A 13,985-nucleotide genomic window follows, 5' to 3' on the forward strand; every position below is an offset into this window, starting at 1 on the left:
CTCTGCATAAAGTAACAAATTCGGTATTTGAATAGGTTTGATTATTTGAACATTTACCTCCATGTGACCATTTTCCGCATTTGTGACATTTTTCTAGGTGTCGTGCTCTTCTTTTCGCTGCGGATTTTGATTTTCCTTTACCAAACTGTAACTTATTATCTTCGCATCTGGATCCTTTTCTAACTCCGTCCATTCTTTCTCTGATTACTGATACTAATTCACTCGGTAGTATGTCATTATTTCTTTTAGTGATCAAAGCATGTAGCATTAGACCATGGTTTAGTTCACAGGCAGTCTTCATTTTGTAAAAACCTAAAAAAAATAAAAATTCAGAATGGGGGGAGAAGACTAGTTCTTTAGGGTCTGCTAGGGAAAGACCATACGTGTTCCATTTTCGAGAACTACACGAAAACAGACAATCTAACTCTAACAGAAATACATATTATCCTTTAAAGACTTGATTCTCCCCACACTTAGTTAGCTGTGGTGTTGAAATTGTGATTAACTTCGTTGTCGACCTCCATCGGACCATGTATGTAATGTTTAACTCTGTGACCATTAACTTTAAATTCAATCCCATTTGAATTTATTAATTCTATCGTTCCGTATGGGAAAACTCTTTTGACTATGAATGGTCCAGACCATCTTGATTTCAATTTTCCAGGAAATAGCTTGAATCGTGAATTGAAAAGAAGAACTCTGTCTCCTTCTTTGAATTCTTTTGAACTTCTGATTCTTTTATCATGCCATTTCTTCGTTCTTTCTTTATATATTAACGAATTTTCGTATGCTTCATGTCTTAATTCTTCTAATTCGTTTAGTTGACTTAATCGTAGACGTCCAGCTTCATGTAAATCAAGATTACATGTCTTCAAAGCCCAAAATGCTTTGTGTTCAATTTCTACTGGAAGATGACACGCTTTTCCATAAACAAGTCTAAAAGGTGTGGTTCCAATTGGAGTTTTGTAGGCTGTTCTAAAAGCCCAGAGTGCATCCTCCAATTTAATGGACCATTCCTTCGGATTTGATCCTACGGTTTTCTCTAGAATACGTTTTAAAGCTCGGTTTGTATTTTCAACCTGTCCACTTGTTTGTGGATGATATGCGGTGGAGATTTTATGAGTTACTCCATATCTTTTAAGAACTTTCTCAAGTTGATTATTACAGAAATGAGTACCCCGATCACTTATTAAAGCTTTCGGTGTTCCAAACCTTGCAAAAAGACGTTTTAAAAAGTTTACTACAACTCGTGCATCGTTAGTTGGGAGAGCTTGTGCTTCCGCCCATTTAGATACATAATCAATGGCTACGAGTATATATAGATTATTATGAGATTTTGGAAATGGACCCATAAAATCAATACCCCAAATGTCAAATACTTCACATACTTGGATGACATTTTGTGGCATTTCATCACGTTGACTTATTTTTCCGGCCCTTTGACATGCATCACAGGATTTGCAAAGAAGGTGTGCATCTTTGTAAATTGTAGGCCAATAGAATCCAGCTTCATAAACTTTTCTTGCTGTTAGTTGAGGCCCATAATGCCCTCCTGTTGGTCCTATGTGACAATGGTTTAAAATTTTACTAGCTTCATCTCCAAATACACATCGGCGTATTATTCCATCGGGACAACTTTTAAACAGATGTGGATCTTCCCAGAAATAGTGTTTTATATCACTGAAGAATTTCTTTCGTCTTTGGTACGATAATCCTTTTTCAAGGAATCCACAAACTAAGTAGTTTGCATAGTCTGCAAACCATGGGATTTCTTTATAATCTATCTTCAATAGATATTCATCAGGAAAGTTGTCTTGTATGGCCGATTCATTTAGAACTTCTAATTCGGGATTTTCAAGACGAGAAAGATGATCAGCGGCGAGATTTTCTGCTCCTTTTTTATCTCGGATTTCAATATCAAACTCTTGTAAGAGTAAAATCCAACGGATTAATCTTGGTTTAGCATCTTGTTTTGAAAATAGGTATCTAAGAGCAGAATGGTCGGTATAGACCACCGTTTTTGCTAGAACTAGATATGATCGAAATTTGTCAAAAGCAAAGACAATAGCAAGGAGTTCTTTTTCAGTAGTTGTATAGTTCGTTTGTGCTCCTTGTAATGTCTTACTAGCATAATATATAGGTTGAAATCGTTTTTCAATCCTTTGTCCTAAAACGGCTCCCATTGCAAAATCACTTGCATCGCACATTAGTTCAAATGGTAGATTCCAATTTGGTGTTATCATGATCGGCGCATTAGTGAGTTTTTCTTTAAGAATATTAAAAGATTTGATACATTCATCTGAAAAGATGAATGGCGCATCCTTTTCTAGGAGTTTATTCATAGGAGTGGCAATTTTAGAAAAATCTTTTATGAAACGTCGGTAAAAACCGGCATGCCCTAGAAAACTCCTAACTCCTCTAACATTGGTGGGATGTGGAAGTTTAGCAATTACATCTATTTTAGCTCTATCCACTTCAATTCCTTCTTTTGAAATTTTATGTCCAAGAACGATGCCTTCTTTAACCATAAAATGGCATTTCTCCCAATTAAGTACTAGATTTGATTTTTCGCATCTAATTAGCATTCGTTCCAGATTAACTAGACATGATTTAAATGTATCCCCGAAGACTGAAAAGTCATCCATGAATACTTCCATGCATTCTTCTATCATGTCGTGAAAAATCGCCATCATACACCTTTGAAAGGTTGCAGGGGCGTTGCAAAGTCCAAATGGCATGCGTTTGTAAGCAAAAGTACCATAAGGGCACGTGAATGTGGTTTTCTCTTGATCTTCGGGTGCTATTGGAATTTGAAAATATCCGGAAAATCCATCTAGAAAACAATAGTAACTATTTCCGGCTAATCTTTCCAACATTTGATCTATGAAAGGTAAGGGAAAGTGATCTTTTCTGGTGGCGTCATTTAATTTTCTATAATCAATACATACACGCCATCCTGTTACAGTCCTAGTAGGAATAAGCTCATTCTTCTCATTTGTGATGACAGTCATGCCACCCTTCTTAGGCACGCATTGAACTGGGCTTACCCATGGACTATCAGAAATTGGATATATCAAACCTGCATCTAGCAGTTTAATAATTTCCTTTTTAACTACATCTTGCATATTAGGATTTAGTCTTCGTTGGCGTTGCACATACGTTTTATGACCTTCTTCCATAAGGATTTTATGTGTGCAATACGAAGGACTTATTCCTTTAATATCATGAATCTTCCATGCAATGGCTGGTTTATGAGCTTTCAACACAGAAATGAGTTGTGATTTCTCATTTTCAGTAAGAGAAGACGATATTATTACAGGTAATTCAGATTCACCATGTAAATAAGCGTATTCCAAATGGTTTGGAAGTGGCTTTAACTCTAATTTTGGAGGTTCTTCTATCGATGATTTATATCGATATCTGTCTTCTTCTTTTAGCATTTGAATTTCTTTTGTTGTTGGTTCATATCCATTAGCTATAAGTGTAGCTAACATTTCAGCTTCATCAATTGGTTCATTTCCTTCTCCTAAAGAACATTCTCCCGTTCCTTGTAATTCTGGAAATTCTTCTAATAATTCTGCATGTGCATCTATAGTTTGAATATAATAACATGTATCATCTGCAGATTGTGGTTGTTGCATGGCTCTATCAACTGAAAAGGTAACACTCTCATCCTCTATACTTAGGGTCAGTTTCTTACCGAACACGTCTATCATTGCTTTAGCCGTGTTTAAGAATGGTCTTCCTAATATGAGAGGAACTTGAGAATCTTCTTCCATGTCCAAAACAACAAAATCTACTGGAAATACTAAAGTACCAACTTTAACTAGCATGTTCTCCATTATCCCTCTAGGATATTTTATTGATCTATCGGCTAGTTGTATGCTTATTCTGGTTGGTTTCAATTCTCCAAGGTCTAGTTTAGCGTATAGTGAATACGGCATTAGATTTATACTAGCACCTAAGTCTGCCAATGCTTCTATTGAACTAAGACTACCCAGAAAACATGGAATTGTGAAACTTCCTGGATCAGATAGTTTTTCTGGTATCTTATTCAACAGCACTGCTGAACAATTAGCATTCATAGTAACAGCCGAGAGTTCTTCCATTTTCTTTCTATTCGTGATTAGATCTTTCAAAAATTTAGCATATCTTGGCATTCCTGAAATCACATCAATGAAAGGAAGATTTACATTTATCTGTTTAAACATATCCAAGAATTTGGATTGCTCGGCTTCAAGTTTTTCCTTCTTCATTTTACTCGGATAAGGAAGTGGTGGTTGGTATGGTTTAACATAAGGTTTATCCTTAACTGTGTTATCTTCATTAACCTTTTCAACTACCGGTTCTTTTTCCTTATCTTGATCAGGTTGTGGTTCTTGTGGAGTAGGAATAGTTTCATCAGAAGTTACCGGTATTTCAGGTGGTTTAAGTGTTGTACCACTTCTTGTGGTAATAGCTTTAGCTGTTTCATTCCGGGGGTTAGCGTTTGTATCGCTAGGTAGACTTCCCGGTTTTCTTTCACCTATTAACCTTGCTAGGTTACTTACTTCTTGTTCCAGATTTTGAATAGAAGCTTGTTGATTTCTAAATGCTTGAGCATTTTGTTCATTGGTTTGTTTTTGAGATGTGAAAAACTGCGTTTGAGTTTCAACTAGCTTCGTCATCATATCTTCTAAATTCGGCTTCTTATCATCGGTTTGTTGTGGTGGTTTGTTTTGAAAATTCGGTCTTTGCTGATTGTAAGTATTATTGGATACTTGTTGATTGCTAGGACCTTGTTGGTTGTTGTATGGAATATTTCGGTTATAATTCTGGTTTTGATTGTAAATCGGTCTTGGCGGTTGATAATTATTCTGATAATTATTTCCAGGCCTTTGGTTTATGTATGAAATATTCTCTCTTTGTTCCATTGTTAATTCAATACTGAGACAATCTTTTGTCAAATGTGGTCCTCCACACTGCTCACAACTAATTCGTATAGCATGAATATCTTTAGTCATCTTTTCCATTCGTCTCTCGAAAGCATCTATCTTTGCGGAAATGGAATCTAAGTCATGGCTAGAATCGGCTCTAGCTGCTTTAGATGATCTAATGATGTCTTTTTCTTGGTGCCACTCATGTGAGTGGGAAGCAGTGTTATCAATAATTTTGTAAGCATCAGTTTCGGTTTTCTTCATAATCGAACCACCAGCTGCTATATCTATGTCTTTTCTTGTAGTGATGTCGCATCCTTGGTAGAATATTTGTACTATTTGACAGGTGTCTAAACCATGTTGCGGACATCCTCTTAACAACTTTCCATATCTTGTCCACGCCTCATATAGAGTTTCATTTGGCTTCTGTGTGAACGTAACAATTTCTGCTTGAAGTCTTACGGCTTTAGATGCAGGAAAGAATTGTTTAAGAAATTTATCAATTAAAACATCCCATGTATCAATCGCCCCTTCAGGTAACGATTCCAACCAATCTTTGGCTTCTCCCTTTAAAGTCCAGGGAAATAACATGAGATATATTTGTTCATCCTCCACTTCTCGTATTTTAAATAGTGTGCAGATCCTATTAAAGGTACGTAAATGTTCATTTGGATCTTCCTTCGGTGCACCACTAAATTGGCATTGATTAGTCACCATGTGTAGAATTTGTCCTTTGATTTCATAATCTGGCGCATTAATGTCTGGATGGGTAATTGCGTGACCTTGGCCAGTGCGTTTAGCTCTCATTCGGTCTTCCATACTTAAAGGTTCCAGATTCTCCATAATTGAATTTGTTGAATCGGTATCACTAGATGATTCTGATTTAATAGTTCGTTCCTCAACAATCTCTGTTTGAATGATTGGTGGTTCCGGAGGAAAGTTTAATGGTTCAGGATCTATGAACCGTTCCTGAATATTTTCTGGATTCTCAATTGTGAGGTTTGTTTCAAAAACTGGATTATCGGAAATTTGAACTGAAGTACTTGGTCGACTGGATGACGATTCTAAAGAAAAATCAACGGCGGTTATATTTGTTAAACGATGTCTTGATCGAGTTACAGGTGGTGAACGTACAAAAGGTGATGAACGTCTTGCTCGGTGCATTCACAGAATATCCTATTAGTTTTTAAAAGGAAAGAAAAATTATAATAAGTTATCCAATCAATAGACTTTTCTGATTTTGCCCACGTTTCGAATAGCCAAAAGATGCAGCAGAGGGGCAGGATTCGTTTGGTCTCAATATAATTGAGGACTGTTTGGCTCCAATAACCCGGTCCACGTACAAATCCAACTATTACTACGAACCAGAAAATTTTGATGTCTATCAATTTAACCACTTAAAATAAATTTTCGTAATTTTAAGAAATTTAGATAAGAAGTAGATAAAATTCTATGTCCTAAAAACTAGAATGGCGAGAAATAAGAGAGAAAAAGATTGCGCGTCGAAAAATGTCGAAAAAGAAAAATGGTTGAAAAATAAAAGGTGACGGAAAAATAAAAGAAACTTATAAAAACTTAAAAATACTTAACTAATTTAACCTTATTACTACAACTAACTTAAAATTATAATCGCAAATTGATATTACTAATTGGAATGATAATTGATACATAGTAAAAGGTCTAAAAATATTAAAGCTTACAAGAAAAACTAAATCCCAAATGGAAATAACTTAAAAAGAAACTAAAACTTAAAAAGGCGTCGCAAAATTCTAAAGCACCTAAATCTTAGTCTAAAGAAAAAGCACTTAAGGAATTCTACGGCAAAGCCTAAAAATCTAGGAGTAAAAATAACTATAGCAAAAACTAAGTTTAAAATTAATTATGAGCTAAAAAATACAAATATTACGCTACAACGATTAAAAAGGTATAAAATATAAAAATATACAAAAAGTTGTAAAAAGTACAATTTTTATAAAAATATTATTTTTATATTATTTATTTAATAAAACTACAAATAATACAATTTTATTAAACTTATTAATACTAAATATATAAATAAAAAGTATAAGTAAAATTAAAACTAATAATAATAATAATAGTAATTAGGTTTTAATAATAATAATAATTAAAAATAATTAAAAAAATAACCCGTGATTAGGGTTTTGTCCGTGTGTCAGAGGGCCTCCGCGAGTTGCGGTGAATAAAGAGGAAAACCCCGCGAGTCGCGGGGTTCCAGAAATCAGTTGACAGGTTTTGTTTTTACGCGTTTTTCTTTATTTTTTTTTTTTTTTATTTTCTTTTTTTCTGTTTTTAGTTTAAATAAACGATTTTTAATAAAATTTATATTTTTATAAATTAAAATAAAGATAAAGAAACTTATAAAACTTAAATATTTAACAAAATCCTAAAAATGCTAATATTTTTGTTTCTTTTTATATTTTTGAATAATTAAAACGTAATTTTTACAAAAACGAATTTTAATAAAATTAAACTAAAAAAAAAAATCTTTTTTTTTTTATATTAGCGTTGCGCTTCCGGCTTTTAAGATGATTCCCCGGCAGCGGCGCCAAAAATACTTGATGTCGAACGAGGTGTATATAAAATAGTTTATAATTTTAGCAGGAAATACTATTAAATACGATACAATTTTACACAAGATATTTATTTATTTATAGAATGGATATACTTAAACCTTGCTACAACACTTATAGGCAGTGTACCTAATCGTACAGTAGTGTAGTTTTTAGTAAGTCCGGTTCGTTCCACAGGGAGATCTTTAAGCAAAGCTCAACGCTATATTAGTTTACTTTTATAAAAATACAAATATATATATAAGTAATATTATTATTATAAAGAGGGGTTTTTACCGTTTAATGACCGGTTTGTCGATTTTAAAACTTTAGTCGCAGTTAAAACCTAATGTAAAATATAAAATAAATACAAGACTTTAAATTAAAGCGTAAAGTAAATAACGATAATGAAATTGCGAATAATAAAAATGCGATAAAATTAAATTGCGATAATTAAAAAGTACGATAATTAAAAGTGCGATAAAATGAAATAACAATAAATAAAAGTGCGATAATTAGAAGTGCAATTAAATATAAAATAAAGGAAATAAAATATGATATAAAAGAATTATGCTTATTTAAACTTCCGTAATCATGATGTTTGACGTGTTGATTTTAGTTTTATGCCCATGGGTTAATTGTCCTTTGTCCTGGATTATTCAATATGTCCGTCTGGTTTTTGTCCATAACAGTCCATCAGTCATAAATATAAATTGCAAGTGTCCTTGTCAAATTATTATTATACCCGAAGATAAATATTCCAACTAATTGGGGATTCGAATTGTAACAAGGTTTTAATACTTTGTTTAATGAATACACCAGGTTATCGACTGCGTGTAAACCAAGGTTTTACTACTTTGTTAACAATTACACCAATTACCCTTGAATGTAATTTCACCCCTGTTTTGATTATTCTAGTGGCTATTAACCCATTCCCGTGTCCGGTTAAATGAACGATTATTCGTACATATAAATACCCCGCCCATCGTGTCCGATCGAGTGTATATGGTAATTTATAGGGACGCCCAATTGTAAATCTTTATATTAACATTAACAAACTTTCATTTAGTTAAACAAATATAAAGCCCATTAATAGCCCATAGTCTAGTTTCCACAAGTGTCGTTCTTTTGTCCAAACCCCAATTATGGTACAAAGCCCAATTACCCAATTTTAGTAATTAGCCCAACATCATGATTACTTCGTTTTAAACAAGCATAATAATAACTTAGCTACGAGACATTAATATAAAAAGGTTGAACATAACTTACAATGATTAAAAATAGCGTAGCGTTACACGGACAGAATTTCGACTTACACCCTTACAACATTCGCTAACATACCCTTATTATTAGAATTATAATTAAAATTAAAATATAAAATATAAATTATAAATATAATACGTATATATTGAGAGAGATTGAGAAATATATGATATAAATTCGATCAGAATTCGGTTGGCTTTATAGCCAGAAATGAAATTTGGGGCTCCGCGACTCGCGGCAAAAAGCCCTTCAAACTCCGCGAGTCGCGGAGAGGTATTTTCATTTTACACCCTTGGAGTTTCTGGCTGCCGACGGTTTTAATAATATATATATATAATATATATATAATTAATATAATTAATTATATATTATATTATATTTATATACATAGTTAACTTGTAATTTTTAGTCCGTTGCGTCGAGCGTTAAGAGTTGACTCTGGTCCCGGTTCCGGATTTTCGAACGTCCTCGCGTACAATTTAATATCTTGTACTTTGCGTTTTGAATCTTGTACTCTTGTGATTTTGAGACGTTTCTTATCAATGATTGGAACCTTTTTGATTGTCTTTTGTTCTTTTGAGCTTTCTGGTCGTTTGCGTCTTCAAATCGTCGAATCTGTCTTTTGTCTTCACCTTTTATTATTTAAACGAATATCACTTGTAAATAGAACAATTGCAACTAAAAGCTTGTCTTTCTTGAGGAATAATGCTATGAAATATATGTTCGTTTTTAGCATTATCAACTTATTTGATCAACTACAAGGCTCGTCGGTTTATTCAAAAATCGATTTACGTTCTGGATATCATCAAATGCGAGTAAAGGAGGATGATATTCCAAAAACTGCTTTTAGGACGCGTTATGATCATTACGAGTTTATGGTTATGCCGTTTAGATTGACTAACGTACCAGCTGTGTTCATGGACCTTATGAACTGAGTGTGTGGGCCATATCTTGACAAGTTTGTCATTGTTTTCATCGATGACATACTTATTTACTCAAAGAATGATCAAGAGCACGAAGAACATTTGAGAAAAGTGCTAGAAGTATTGAGGAAAGAAAAACTGTACGCTAAGTTTTCAAAGTGTGCATTTTGGTTGGAAGAAGTTCAATTCCTCAGTCACATAGTGAACAAAGAAGGTATCCAGGTGGACCCGGCAAAGATCGAAACCGTTGAAAAGTGGGAAACCCCAAAAACTCCGAAGCATATACGTCAATTTTTAGGATTGGCTGGTTACTACAGAAGATTCATCCAAGATTTCTCCAAAATAGCAAAACCCTTGACTGCATTAACGCATAAAGGGAAGAAATTTGAATGGAAGGATGAACAAGAGAAGGCGTTTCAGTTATTGAAGAAAAAGCTAACTATGGCACCTATATTGTCATTGCCTGAAGGGAATGATGATTTTGTGATTTATTGTGACACATCAAAGCAAGGTCTCGGTTGTGTATTAAGGCAACGAACGAAGGTGATTGCTTATGCGTCTAGACAATTGAAGATTCACGAGCAAAATTATACAACTCACGATTTAGAATTGGGTGCTGTTGTTTTTGCATTAAAGACTTGGAGGCATTATTTATATGGAGTCAAAAGTATTATATATACCGACCACAAAAGTCTCCAATATATATTTAATCAGAAGCAACTGAATATGAGACAACGCAGGTGGATTGAACTGTTGAATGATTATGATTTTGAGATTCGATACCACCCGGGGAAGGCGAATGTGGTAGCCGACGCTTTGAGTAGAAAGGACAGAGAACCTATACGGGTAAAAGCTATGAATATAATTATTCGTACTAACCTTATTACTCAAATAAAGGAGGCGCAACAGGGGGTTGTAAAAGAAGGAAAGTTGAAGAATGAGATACCCAAAGGATTAGAGAAACATATTAATATTCGGGAAGACGGAACCCGATATAGGGCTGATAGAATTTGGGTACCAAGGTTTGGAGATGTGAGAGAAATGGTACTTAAAGAAGCACATAAAACTAGATATTCAATACATCCCGGAGCGGGGAAGATGTATAAAGATCTCAAGAAACACTTTTGGTGGCCGGGTAGGAAAGCCGATATTGCTAAATATGTAGGAGAATGTTTGACGTGTTCTAAGGTCAAAGCTGAACATCAGAAACCATCAGGTCTACTACAACAACCTGAAATCCTGGAATGGAAATGGGAAAACATTATCATGGATTTCATTACTAAATTGCCAAGGACTGCAAGTGGTTATGATACTATTTGGGTAATAGTTGATCGTCTCACCAGGTCAGCACACTTCCTACCAATGAGAGAAGATGACAAAATGGAGAAGTTGGCGCGATTGTATTTAAAGGAGGTTGTCTCCAGACATGGAATACCCGTCTCTATTATCTCTGATAGGGATGGTAGATTTGTTTCAAGGTTCTGGCAGACGTTGCAACAAGCATTGGGGACTCGTCTAGACATGAGTACTGCCTATCATCCACAAACTGATGGGCAGAGCAAAAGGATGATACAAACACTTGAAGACATGCTACGAGCATGTGTTATTGATTTCAGAAATAGTTGGGATCGACACCTACCGTTAGCAGAATTTTCCTACAACAACAGTTATCATTCTAGTATTGAGATGGCGCCGTTTAAGGCACTTTATGGTAGAAAGTGCAGGTCTCCGATTTGTTGGAATGAAGTGGGGGATAGACAGATTACTGGTCCGGAGATAATACAAGAAACTACCGAGAAAATCATCCAAATTCAACAACGATTGAAAACCGCCCAGAGTCGACAAAAGAGCTACGCGGACAGTAAAAGAAAAGATATAGAGTTTGAAATTGGAGAAATGGTCATGCTTAAGATTTCACCTTGGAAAGGCGTTGTTCGATTTGGTAAACGGGGGAAACTAAATCCAAGGTACATTGGACCATTCAAGATTATAGATCGTGTCGGACCAGTAGCTTACCAACTAGAGCTACCTCAACAACTCGCGGCGGTACATAACACTTTCTACGTCTCAAATTTGAAGAAATGTTTTGCTAAAGAAGATCTCACTATTCCGTTGGACGAAATCCAAATCAATGAAAAACTTCAATTCATTGAAGAACCCGTCGAAATAATGGATCGTGAGGTTAAAAGACTTAAGCAAAACAAGATACCGATTGTTAAGATTCGATGGAATGCTCATAGAGGACCTGAGTTCACCTGGGAGCGTGAAGATCAGATGAAGAAGAAATACCTGCATCTATTTCCAGAAGATTCGTCAACACTTTCAACATCTTAAAATTTCGGGACGAAATTTATTTAACGAGTAGGTACTGTAGTGACCCAAACTTTTCCATGTTTATATATATTAATTGAGATTGATATTTACATGACTAAATATTTTCAACGTGTTAAGCAATCAAACTTGTTAAGACTTGATTAAATGAAATAAGTTTCATATAGACAATTGATCACCCAAGTTGACCGGCGATTCACGAACGTTACAAATTTGTAAAAACTACATGTTGTGGTATATATAGACATATATATGGTTGACATGAGTTTATGGTGAGTAATTATCTCACTAAGTATATTAACAATGTGTGATATACATAAGAAATGAGATTACTAAGTTAAGAAACTCGAAATGATATATATAGCGATTATCGTTATGATAACGTCTACTAAATACATATGTATCATATTAAGATATTGATACACTTTATTTAACATGATAAATTGATATTTAAATATATCATTAAGTGTGTTAACAATGAACTACAAATGTAAAAACGAGACTACTAACTTAATGATTTCGAAACGAGACATATATGTAACGATTATCGTTGTAACGACATTTAAATGTATATATATCATATTAAGATATATTAATATATCATAATATCATGATAATATAATAATTTAACATCTCATTAGATATAATAAACATTGGGTTAACAACATTTAACAAGATCGTTAACTTAAAGGTTTCAAATCAACATTTACATGTAACGACTAACGATTCCTTAACGACTCAGTTAAAATGTATATACATGTAGTGTTTTAATATGTATTCATACACTTTTGAAAGACTTCAAGACACTTATCAAAATACTTCTACTTAACAAAAATGCTTACAATTACATCCTCGTTCAGTTTCATCAACAATTCTACTCGTATGCACCTGTATTCGTACTCGTACAATACACAACTTTTAGATGTATGTACTATTGGTATATACAATCCAATTATTAGCTCTTAGTAGCCCATGTGAGTCACCTAACATATGTGGGAACCTTCATTTGGCAACTAGGATGAAATATCTCATAAAATTACAAAAATATGAGTAATCATTCATGACTTATTTACATGAAAACAAAATTACACATCCTTTATATCTAATCCATATACCAACGACCAAAAACACCTACAAACACTTTCATTCTTCAATTTTCTTCATCTAAGTGATCTCTCTCAAGTTTTATCTTCAAGTTCTAAGTGTTCTTCATAAATTCTATAAGTTCTAGTTTCATAAAATCAAGAATACTTCCAAGTTTGCTAGCTTACTTCCAATCTTGTAAAGTGATCATCCAACTTCAAGAAATCTTTCTTATTTACAGTAAGATATCTTTCTAATACAAGGTAATACTCATATTCAAACTTTGATTCAATTTCTATAACTATAACAATCTTATTTTCGAGTGCAAATCTTACTTGAACTTGTTTTCGTGTCATGATTCTGCTTCAAGAACTTTCAAGCCATCCAAGGATCCTTTTAAGCTAGATCCATTTTTCTCATTTCCAGTAGTTTTATCCAGAAAACTTGAGGTAGTAATGATGTTCATAACATCATTCGATTCATACATATAAAGCTATCTTATTCGAAGGTTTAAACTTGAAATCACTAGAACATAGTTTAGTTAATTCTAAACTTGTTCGCAAACAAAAGTTAATCCTTCTAACTTGACTTTTAAAATCAACTAAACACATGTTCTATATCTATTTGATATGCTAACTTAATGATTTAAAATCGAAAAACACAAAAAACACCGTAAAACCGGATATACGCCGTTGTAGTAACACCGCGGGCTGTTTTGGGTTAGTTAATTAAAAACTATGATAAATTTTGATTTAAAAGTTGTTCTTCTGGGAAAATGATTTTTCTGATGAACATGAAACTATATTCAAAAATCATGGTTAAACTCAAAGTGGAAGTATGTTTTCCAAAATGGTCATCTAGACGTCGTTCTTTCGACTGAAATGACTACCTTTACAAAA

The sequence above is a fragment of the Rutidosis leptorrhynchoides genome, chromosome 2 (assembly GCF_046630445.1).
Source record: "Rutidosis leptorrhynchoides isolate AG116_Rl617_1_P2 chromosome 2, CSIRO_AGI_Rlap_v1, whole genome shotgun sequence".
Classification (NCBI taxonomy): domain Eukaryota; kingdom Viridiplantae; phylum Streptophyta; class Magnoliopsida; order Asterales; family Asteraceae; genus Rutidosis; species Rutidosis leptorrhynchoides.